The following is a 12,403-nucleotide window of genomic DNA, read 5'->3' on the forward strand; positions in this document are numbered from 1 at the left end:
TTTTTTGAGTCCTGTATTGTGCGCCACATGAATTGGATTGGGCAGCCTCCAGCCCAAGCCCAAATAGTGAAGTCCAAAACAAGCCCAATACACCTCCCACACCCTCAACCCATACCGGTTATTCAACCTTTTCTAACCGACATCTCTCTCACGAGTCTAACTGCAGAAAACCCAAAACCAAAAAAAACAAACCAAAAACAAAACTTGATTTTGTGCATTCTAACCGCCATTGTTAATACTCATTGTAGACATTGAGTTTGGGCGACATTGTGGAGTGGAGTTGAGTTTGAGAGTTGGAGTTAGAGTTGGAGTTTTGAGATTTTGACTTTATTGATTCAATTAGGTTGTTGTGGAGTGCAAACAAGGATATAGTTTCGTTGGTGCAAACAAGGATTTCTTAAGTTTTGAATATCAATTTTTGTGAGTGCATTTTGTTTAATTTTTTTTAATTCAACTCTAGTTTCTCAATTTGTGGTTTCTATTGTTGAATAATAAGTATGGTTGTTATTGTTGAATAATTTGTGGTTTATATTGTTGATTATTATACAATGCAAGTTGTTTGGACTCCAAAACGAAATATTGCTTGAAAAACATTGAAACTACCCAGTGAAGTCGTTTTGAAGATGCCCCAAACGACTCAGGGAGGTCGTTTTGGAAATTCAATCTTGCTACTCGATTTTCCTTAGCATACTCCGACTTTTCAATTACCACAACCACATTAACTTGTTTTTCCTCTAGTGGTTGCCCAACCAATTGCCTCGCTACGTTTATGAAAGACCTAAACATATAAAAAACAACAACTATTATTAATACACTAATAAAATTACATTTAGAAAAAAAAATAAAAAATCAATGCCTACTCCATCATACCTCTTCCGTAGTAAATAATTCTGTTGTATCACTTAAAATCGGTTGACAATCCACGTCATTCGAGTTTGCAGAGGATCGGTTCGTGGATCGCAGCAAAAGGATCCTACATATATAATAAAACAAGAGTCTAAAACAATTTGTGTAATGAGGGATTTCAAAGTCACAAAAAAAAAATGAACTTCTCACTAAGCCACATTGGATAATAAGGTTCATAAACGACCCAGTCATGTAGTTCCATAGAGGGTCCAAACGACCCAGCCATATTAGTTGCTAGAGTCCCCAAACGACCTAGAGGTGTCGTTTGGGCTCGGGTTCTAAATGTTGTTGATTCATTCATTCAAGTGTTTTGCATTCATTCATTCAATCAATCAATCAAGTGTACATTTTGCATTCATTCTAATAAATGCTCTCTTATAGATTCATTCATTCAATCAGGTGTTTTGTATTCATTCTAATTAAGTGTTACCTCATTATTTAGGTTTGTTTGTCTTTGTCGTTAACGATTTCTCGGTTTCTCATTTGCTCGACTGGTCGCATCTTCTATTTCTTCAACTTCTTCAACTTTACCTTCAACATTTTTTGCCACTTCTTCACTTTCTCTTGGTTGTTCTTCACCTTCAACATTTCTTCTATTTTCTCCTTCTCTAATTTGTTGTTGCACTCCAAGTATTACCTCAAATGATTCTTCTTCGTCTTCGTGTTCCATTTAGGATTTTGATTGGGTTTTGATTGAGTATGAAAATAGTAAGGAGTAAATAAGTAAGAAACTTGAGTATTTGATTGAGTATGAAAAAAAGGAGTAAGGAGTAAATAAGAAACTTGAGTATTTTATGTAGAGATATTTGAAATTTTGATATATTTCGAATAATTGAGTGAAATATGTTTGTAAGCCCTAAACCCTAAATCCTAAACCCTAAACTCCAAACTAGTTTATTATTCACAATTGAAAAAAAAAATGGAAAATAACAAGTTTAGATATAAAACAAATTATTATTTTAGCTTTGGATAATTGAGTGAAATATGTTTGAAATTAATTTTTTTTTATGTTGATACGAAATTTGTAAACCCTAAACCTTAAACCCCAAACCCCAAACTAGTTTATGATTCACAATTTGAAAAAGAAAATGGAAAATAACAAGTTTAGATATAAAACAAATTATTATTTCGAATAATTAAGTATAATATGTTGGTACGAAATTTGTAAACCCTAAACCCTAAACCCCCCAAACTAGTTTATGATTCACAATTTGAAAAGGAAAATAAAAAATAACAAGTTTAGATATAAAACAAATTATTATTTCGAATAATTGAGTGAAATATTTTGGTACGAAATTTGTAAATCCTAAACCCTAAACCCTAAATCTCAAACCCCAAACCCCAAACTCTAAACTAGTTTATGATTCACAATTGAAAAAAAATAACAAGTTTAGATATAAAACAAATTATTTTTTTAGATTTTGGCATGTTTGATTACATGTTTTAACTTGGTTATATAGATACTATGTGTTGGTGCAACTAATTGTGTTGTTCCTAACCCAATTTTTTAAATCGGATTTCAATTTTGCTAATTCAATTGAGATGTGTTGATAATTGATCATTACTAATTCAATTTTGCATATCATTGTTTAAATAAATTATTGTATAATTATGATCGATTAATGATTTTGTATTATAAGAAAAGTGTTCGGTGTTTATGTATAAGAAAAGTGTAATTGGTGTTTATGTAATGAATTTTTATTGGTTAATCAGGCTAATCATTGGTTAATCAGGAATTTCCATAGTTTAGAACTTTTTAATTATTTTAGTCCAAACGACTCCCCCAGGTCGCCCTATAGAAGCCCCAAACGACCCAGTCATACCGCTTGCATGTGATACCAAACGACATAGTCAGACCGTTTTATGGAAAAAACAGAGAGCTCTGTCTCAAACGATATTTTTAAGTCATACACTCAAACGCACGACGATCAGATCGTTCCATGGAGATTCCAGAGAGCCAATTCTCAAACAACAAGCTCATACCGCGTGAATGTACACTAGAATGACATAATGGTATCGTTTGAGTGTATATTCAAACGACATGGCGAGACCGTTTACGACCCGAGGGTTTCGTTGTGGACGAGACCAATTGAATTGGTTATTGGGCCGGGCTTTGATGGCAAATTTGTAAATTTTTATTTTTTGGGATGCCCAATCCAATTTGATGAGTGCCCACTTAAACTACCTTTCTGAAATCGTGCCGTGTCCCAAAATTCTTTAGAAAAACGGGCAATTTCAGAAGTTTGAGTTCCTCCAAAATTCCTTTCGCTGGGAAAATTGGGTATAGGTACACAGACACAAATTTCTTAAGTTAATAGGAAATAGCAAATTTTTTTTTTCGTTTTTCCTCCATAAAAACTGAAATTTGACATCTGTCTCAAATTTCAGATTGAATTTTACTATTTTGACCTTTTATATTAGTCCCAACTAAAAAAAACTACCGACAAAAAAAAAACTACGGACTAAACCAGTTACCAAAAGAGTAGTGGGCTAATTAAAATAACTAAAATTAATCCGAAATCTACAAAATTCCAATTAAAAGTGCGATGAATTTCTGGGGAAACCAAAACAATGTGGAAAACATCAAATTCAAAAATGGAAAAAAGGTATGTTAATTACAACTAATTTCAATACAGTTTTGTTTGATGTAATTCAAATTGTGAAATTGTGAAATGACAAATTGGAAGTTTTTTTTTAATAAGACAATTATATTATTTGACAGAGAAGAGGAAAGCAATTCTGACTCTGATTTTGAAGAATGTGTTGGAAAAAAAAAAAGAAACAAAAGATTAAGGTTGAAGAGCATAGAAAGAAAGGAGATGTTAAAAAGGAAGGAGAGGCAACAAAAGAAGACAGTGACAATCGAGATATTGAAGAACTGAAACTTACTATTGGAAAACTGCAATTCCAAAAGCATGTGTTGATAGAACGACTTAAATTGTGTCATGAGGAAATAATGGAGCTGAAAGACAAACAAGGTGCAATGAGCGATAAAGGAAGTGTAACTGAAAATATGATTGGAATGGGGAAGAAGCGGCAAGAAATAGACTATATTTATCTAGGCTTTGAGTGTCAAACATGTAGAAAAGAGTATACAAATGACAACCTTGCAAATGCAGAGGGAAAAGGAAAGAAAAGTACAATCAAAGTTGATTCAGAATCGATGCCATTGGAGAATCTAACAAAAGACAAGTTGAGAGACGTTGCTACAAGCCCACTATGGAAATTTCTGGATGATGACCAAAAGGCTGTGGTGCAAACTTTCTTCAATCAAGCTTCTAAAAGGTATTTGATAATAGTTTATGGAATAAGAATGGCATACCCTTTTATTATTTCAGCTAGTAATACAATATTATGTAGAAGGTTTTTATTTTTTTCTAGGTTGGCTTTATATATTTTAAAGATCTACCTTGCCGTCGTGATTTTTTGTTTGGTTATGATGCTTTAACCGCTTTTGCTTAAGTCGTAATTCTTTCATTTATTTTAGCTTGTGTCAGAAATGAGTCCAAAACAAATTAAGAGTAGTAAACAAAAGAGAACCGAGAGCCTTAGAGGTATAGCAATTGGCCTAGGTTGGTTGCATATATAGTCAAATCTTAAGCAATAATAAAAGAAGGATAATATGGACAAAGAAAATAAAGAGTACCATGTTCAGTTTCTGCGTTGCCATTTTTGGGTTATTGGCTTTGTTTTCCTTTGTTTATAAATAGTTTTCTAACATTATATTGAACAATCATTATGGCAGCACAATAGCATGGACAGGAGATGATTTCAACATTAAAGGAATTGTACTTGAAGATCTAATGTTTAATAAATTTTTAAGTAACGAGGTAATGTTTGACAATGCATTATAGTAACACTTCCCATAAAATGATTAGCATTTAATCGCAAAAGCACTAACTATTGTTGACCTGTTTTTGTTTTCATGAATCATGTAGATCATTGACTGGTTCATGTCATATTTGAGAGAAAACAACCAAAATACTGCAAAGAGCAAATTCTTCCATTCAATGTGTAAGGTAAATGTTATCTACCAATCCCATATTTCTTTTTTATCTATGTTATCTTCTTCTTTTCCTTTTTTTTTGGGGTAAACTAAAATAGTTACATCTTGTTTCTAGACATTTATAACAGATGAGAACCAAAAAAATGTGAGATCCTTTCTAGAAGATGTTTTGGAAGAAGTTGAAGAAGATGTCATGTTCTGTTTCTTTCCGATTAACACACCCAAAACAAAAAGTTCAAGGGACAACTACCATTGGACACTTCTGAGATTGGACTATGACACTTGGGAGTGGATTTATTTCAATGCGTTGCTGCCAGGAAAGACCTCAAAAGACAAATACAAAAAAGACGCTAAACTAATGGTTAGTGACCTTATTAAATGCATCTCTACTTGCTTCTTTTGCGTGGTTTAACATTGTAATTAAACACATTGTTATGTTTCATTGTGTTAACCTTAAAGCATTGCATTCAAAACTTATCTTCACAAAGTCCAAATAGTTTGTTTTTGGCCTCTACTTGCAAATCATGTGACCAAGTCCTTCCTACTTGAACCCATTAGATAGAGACTCACTTATTTGTTTCTTGTATTATTTAATCTTCTAACTAAATAATTGAATTTATAGAGAGATAAAGTGACTGAGTTGGTGAACAAACGACGCTATAGAGAAGGCAAAAAATTGTTGCCAACAGATTCCCCAATTCAAGTTATGGACTGTCCACAACAATGTTCACCGTAAGAGAAAAAACTCAACAACTTTATAATTAAAATATATTTATCCTAATTTGAACTTAATATCAATTTCTTCGCAGGGAAGACAATGCAGTTTATGTATGCAAGTTCATGCAATGGTCATACAAGGAAAAAAACCAGTTCTTGTTCCAAGAAGGCAACTTTGAAGAAAAAATCCAAAAGACTCGTGCAAAATTTGCCTATAAGATCTTGTCTGACAAGTACAGAAGTTGGCCTTCAAAGTCAAATAAAAGCAATGAGACTTGAAAAGAAGGATGTAGCTGAATTTTTTTTCTTGTTATCATTTGTGTGTCTAGAGGAATAGGGGATTGGACAGATATATGCATTTGGACGTAATAATTTTCTTAGAATTTCTTCACTTCGTCTGCAGGTTCTTTACGTTTATAGGAATCAACGGAGTTTACTTTCGATTGATTTATATATCTATACCGGATAACTTTTTAACATTTCACTTGGACTCGAAATATAAGTTGTGATAGGTGTTTGTAGATAGAGAGAACAGATGAAAAACATAAATGCCCCATCTATGTAATGTGCTCTCTACCCAAATAAGAATGGAAATTCAGATGGGCGATGGTCGCATGGGTGGAAATGACTAACTTTTCTCGGCAGACGTGAAGCTTTTTGAAACTCAACACAATGTTACACTTGTTAAAACCATGGTATCCAAGGGATATGTATTGAGCAAAGATGCATTGACCAAGGCCAAGGCTTTTGATGACTCCTATAAAATTTCAGCGATAAGAGCCAAAGCTTATGAGGCCGACAAAATATGTCATATCTCGTGGATGGGAAAAAACAAATTATGAAGCAACGATTGCATTTTATAACAAGAGCTACTTTTCTAAAGGAGCTCTTTCGGTGTCCGATGCTCTCACTAGAGCAGCCAAAGTTGCTGTTGATTTGGGTACTCACGCTGGAAAAAAGTGATCTTTAGAGTTAGATAACAATTCTTGATGCAGTTCCTGCAACATCCTACAGTAAACAATAACCCTGAACAATTATCCTACACCCTAAACATTAACCCCTAAACCCTTAGAAACTCAACCCAAATGACTAACTTTTCTACAGACGCTGATGCTCTTTTTTAAACTCTGAACATATGTTACACTTGTTAAAACCATGGTATCCAAGGGATATGTATTGAGCAAAGATGCATTGACCAAGGCCAAGGCTTTTGATGACTCCAACAAAATTTCAAATACATGCGGGAGCCAAAGCTTATGAGGCCAACAAATATGTCGATCTGTGGATAGAAAAAACAGCTTAAAGCAACATTGGATTTTATAGCAAGAGCTACTTTTCTAAAGGAGCTATTTGGGTGTCCGATGCTCTCACTAGAGCGACCAAAGTTGTTGCTGATTTGGGTACTCACCAAAAAAGTGATCTTTAGAGTTAGATAACAGCTTCTTGATGTAGTTCCCAACATCCTAGAGTAAACAATAACCCCAACAATTATCCTACACCCTAAGCATTAACCCCTAAACCCTTAGAAATTCAATCCTAACCCCTAAGCCCCTAAATTAATTAGGCAATGAGAGTGTGAATAAGGGATCATGGAATAATTCTGGCAGAGATGTTTGGTCCAACACACCATATCACATATCACATCTCAAAGATTAAAGATTGTTTTAAATTACAAGATAGATTGAGACTCTGTAATTATAGCAGTCTCATCAAGTGCTTGCAAAATATCTTTCATGGAGTTGGTTTTCTTCTATTAATTTTCTTCCCATCTTTGAAGCATGCTTAATGAAAATTCTAGCAGACTAGCACAATCATGCCTTAGTACGTGATGCTTTGGAGTTTGGACAAACTGGAATAAGACAAATCTTTACAAACAAGTGGTCACAAGTTTTACTTTGTTTAGCTAGTAGAACGCACGTTCATGACACAGGCCCATCAAAAACATAACAAACAACGTCAAAATTGAAAGTCTAAAATATGAAAAGGAAATGAAATTTATAAATAAATAAGAATCACTTGTTCAACAACACAAATCCATACTAAAAAGAAATATAAAAAGAAAAAAAAAAAGTAAAGGAAATGAAAATTTCAACAAACTATGGTTGTCTTTAGCACCCCGCAGTGCAAGTTGCGCGATTACGGTACCCATACAAATTGCACCTACTACACTTACGCAATTTTCTCTCTCTCGCACCCATACTCTCTTTCCTTTTATTCCTCCTGCGTCCTGGAGTACGTTTAGTATCAGGTGGTAGTATAAATGACCCTTCAGGCTTCCCTTTTGGTTTCTCAATATCAGGAACATGATTAATCGAATGTGAGTAAGAATCACGAAAAGCACTAACAACAAGATATGGGTCACAGAACTTGTGCACGTCTTCACCAATACTGAGTATACATTGTAATTAAAGCATGCTCACAAGGAAAAGATTCAATGGTCCACACATTGCAACTGCAGAAGAAACACTTTAAATCAACGCAAAAGATATTGTCAGAGTGAACCTCGAACACATCATCAGCTGACTTTGTCACTTTCCAAGTCCGACCAAGTTGAATTCTCTTGACCAACCTTTTCTCCATTTTCGGACACATCAATGATTTCCATTTGTTACATTTATCCCGTCGCCTCATCATCATGTCCATTATCTTAACACGAATCGCATCCAACATTGATGTAATCGGCATGTATCGTTCTTTCCCTATCCAAGAATTAAAGCTCTCAGCAATATTTGAACACATCTCCCCAAACCTAAGTCAAAATAACCGGAACAAAGCGAAACAACTTCAGTTGCTGACAAAAACAAATTAAATGAAAAAGGTCATATGTACAACTAACAAGTTTTCTCAGTAAGGATACTATGTCTAACACCATGTCAGACTTATATGTGAATAAGAACTAGTACATTACAAGCCTACACCAACAAACATTATACCACCAAATCTATATACATCTATATATATTAAAAAAAAAACATTTAGAAAGGATAGAGTACATATTCCCCTGAAAATATACATTTTCCCAATGCTTATAAGGCACTCTCTCCAAAAATTTATCGACTTTATCTCCACCAACAAGTCTCACCACCCATAGCTTTGTCAAATTCAGTGTTAACCACGGTGTTCTTTGTGTTTCTGTTTTTCTTTTTTATTTTTCTGCCAAGTATTTTTTTTCCTTTCATTTCCCCTAGTCTCGTCTTAATTGCAAATGCTACATATTTGATTCGCCTGCCCACGCTTGTAAGGCATCTTGGTTGTAAATGTCTGTTAAATGTCCTTTTGTCACCATTACCTTAGAGGGTTAGACTAACCACTACATGTGTTTCTAGTCCTGTTTATCATTACTTGTTACACTAACAGGTATTGCACATGCAGGTCAGAACATTACATGAGGAGAAGAGGCTGGAAGATCTAGTTAATAGGGACCTAAATGGTTGTTTCTTGGTAGAAGAGCTGGGAAAGACAGTAGAGCTGGATGGGTGGATATGGTGGAGTTGGTTTCGGTGCTGCACCAACGAGTCCTTGGAATGGCCCTGGGGTTGTTGGTCTTAGGCGAGGTTTGGTGCCTTATGTAAATGCTCCATTTCATCCTGGCTACTTAAATGGTGGAGTTGAGGTTATGTAGGCATGACAACTGGCGATTATCATGGGATCATGGGGCCCGACACCAATGGCAAATGGAATCGGCGGCGGATGGGTGATATGCAACTTTCAGCGATCCACATCGCCAATGAGGTTAGATGGTGGAATATCGAGAAGATGATACTTCGGTCTTATGGGAAGTTATAAGGCTCGCAGTTGGCAAAGCAAAATCGAGGGCACCCGGTTGGACGATTTAAACCATACCAAGTTGGTCTCGACTTCATTACATGTCATGTGAGGTCGACTAATTCATACAAATCAAGTTGTAGTCCTTACTTTCAGATTTATGCTCTTGTTTAAAGTCCATCATTGTGTCATTGGTCTTTTAATTCATTATAAGTATCATATACGGTCTTCGCTTGTAATATAGTTCCCTTTGAATTAAAAAAAAAAAAAAAAAAAAATCTCAGTAAGGATACTATGTCTAACACCATGTCTGACTTATATGTGAATAAGAATTAGTACATTACAAGCCTACACCAACAAACAGTATACCACCAAATCTATATACATCTATATATATAAAAAAAAACATTTAGAAAGGATAGAGTACATATTCCCTGAAAATATACATTTGCCCAATGCTTATAAGGCACTCTCTCCAAAAATTTATCGACTTCATCTCTACCAACAAGTCTCAAACCACCCATAGCCTCAAAATTCAGGTGTTAGTTGCACAGATGCACAATCGAGAGCAACTTCTGCATAAGAACATTTGGAACTTTTACTAGACAGAGCCGTCTTTATATTATTCTTTAAATGCCAAAGACAAAAGCTATGGTAGGAATTAGGAAACAAGATTGGGATATAGGTCACCAGCCCATGATGCCTATCAGTAATAAATGTAAGCCTTCTATCGAAATAAACAACTTTCTTCAAATTTTTCGGAACCAAGCCCAATTGCCATCATCCTCGGACACAACTACAAAGAAATGCCACAGAAATAAACCTACAAATACAACAAAAGTGTCTATGAAGAATAACATTTTCATTGAAAAACAAAAACATTATACTAAAGATCCATCAAAATCTATGAATATAGAATAAAATACAAATTATAATTTATTTTAGGTTTCATTTTCTCTAAAAACATGAAACCTAGGTAATCGCACAAATGTACAAAAAACTTACCTTGATTGGCATTTTTGGCTGTTGCAGATAACAAACACCCTTTGTATTTTGCTTTCAAAAAAGTACCATCCAAGCAAAGCATGGGCCGGCAATAATTAAACCCATTATAGCACGCCTCAAATGAAATAAAAATCCTCTCAAACTTACGAGTCACTTTGTTCACCTCCAAGTCTATATAAGTACCCGGATTGGTTCTCGTCAAGTTATCCTCATACCAGTTCAAAAGTGCATAAGACAAAGCATCATCACCATATATCTCCTTCATAGCAAGTTCTTTCCCAGTGTAAGCATAATAGTAACCCAAATTCAACTTATAATCACGTTTGAATTCTTTTACAATATCTATAGGTTTCAAGACAGTATTTTAGTAACGTAGTCTTGAATTCAACAGAACCACCACGAAACCTCTGACCAACTCCAGTTATCAATGTTGCCCATACAGAAGGACTTCGAAGGCTGCTGAATTTGAGTAGACACATCACGCATATGTGTAACACTACTACTACCACTACCATGAGACAACATTCTAAGTGGTTGTTCAACAAAACCAACATACAATTCCACAAAACCATATCCTTTAGCATAAACAAAACATGCTAGAGATTGTAGATCAGAATCAGTGTCAATTAACATTTTTTTTTCTTCACGAAACACATATAAGTTACATGTCGTTGGAGTAAAATCAAGCCATCTCGTACATATAATGCTTTTAACTTCACTAATCCTAGAATCCAATCCAATTCGAATAGAAAAATTTTCATTCTTATACAATGTCACCGCAACCACCGAAAAGTTCATTAACAAACAACAAGAAAAAGTCTGAGAAAAAAAAAGAAATTGTAAACAATAGTAATTGAAAACATTAAAATCAAACAATAGTAGATTGAATTCTAACAATTTACCTCCTTTTTTACAGCAATTAGATCGTATATGATATCTCAAGAAGAATTCATGTACTCGATGAAATAAAAAATATATATGAAATTCTGTGAAACTCCAGCAGTATAATGGGAAAATAAACTGCCAAATGTGAAATTTTGGTTTGAATTCATTTTGGGAGGGACAAAAAAGCATCGTGCTTACGGTTTAGAGTTTTCTTTCTTAGTGTGCGAAAGAAATTGGCAGTAATGAGGACAGGGGTAAAAAAGAGAAATAAGATTTCTTTAGTATACTAAAGTCTGACGTGTCACAAAAATTTGGAGTAATATCAAAATAAAATTTTGGCGTTTCTCAAAAAAAAAAAAAGAGAACAATATAGAAAGTGTCTAGAGCCCAATTTCTTGAAATAATAATTGCGGAAGAAACAAGAAGTAATAAGAAGACTTTCCTTATCTTCGTTCGCTTTTTCTTCTCACTTATTAGTTAAGGTTGTAGGGTTTTTAGAAAGATGTCTAGTAAGGTATACTTGCACTTGTGCCTCCGTATTTCCACTAATCACGAGTTAAAGTGGTATAGGATAGATCCATTCATCAATACCCGAGAGAAAAAAAAATTATCAATCAATTTTAATATGTATTGTAAGTCGGGAAAGGGCTGTTTTGCTGATGTGGGAAGTGATATAATTTGTATTGGTAGTGTATGGCCCGCATTTGATCCTCCAAATTCGGGTCATAATTTGATTTATGAGCAACCACCCTCCCAACACGATGAGGACGATATATCTTCTGTAGTTGCAAACGATAGAGTGTTTGTGTTTGGTTGTAACGAGTCATCTTCTTGGTTTCAATTCTATGATCCTGAAATCAAATCCTGGTTTTTATTACCTCCTCCTCCTATAGAAAGCAAGATAATAGGCACTTGTGTGAATGAGAATAAAATTCTTCTACGATCGCGAGACTCCCTCTTTTCGTTTGATGTGACAAATTACACATGGAGGCACTCAATACACCACTCCATTCCAATAATTGGGATACTTCTTTGAGAACTACAATTATTGACGATATACTATTTGTCTATTTCCCTGGCAATGTATTTGGATATAGCCTATCAACAAATAGTTGGTTT

This window comes from Coptis chinensis, chromosome 8 (genome assembly GCF_015680905.1).
Source record: "Coptis chinensis isolate HL-2020 chromosome 8, ASM1568090v1, whole genome shotgun sequence".
In the NCBI taxonomy this organism is placed as follows: Eukaryota; Viridiplantae; Streptophyta; class Magnoliopsida; order Ranunculales; family Ranunculaceae; genus Coptis; species Coptis chinensis.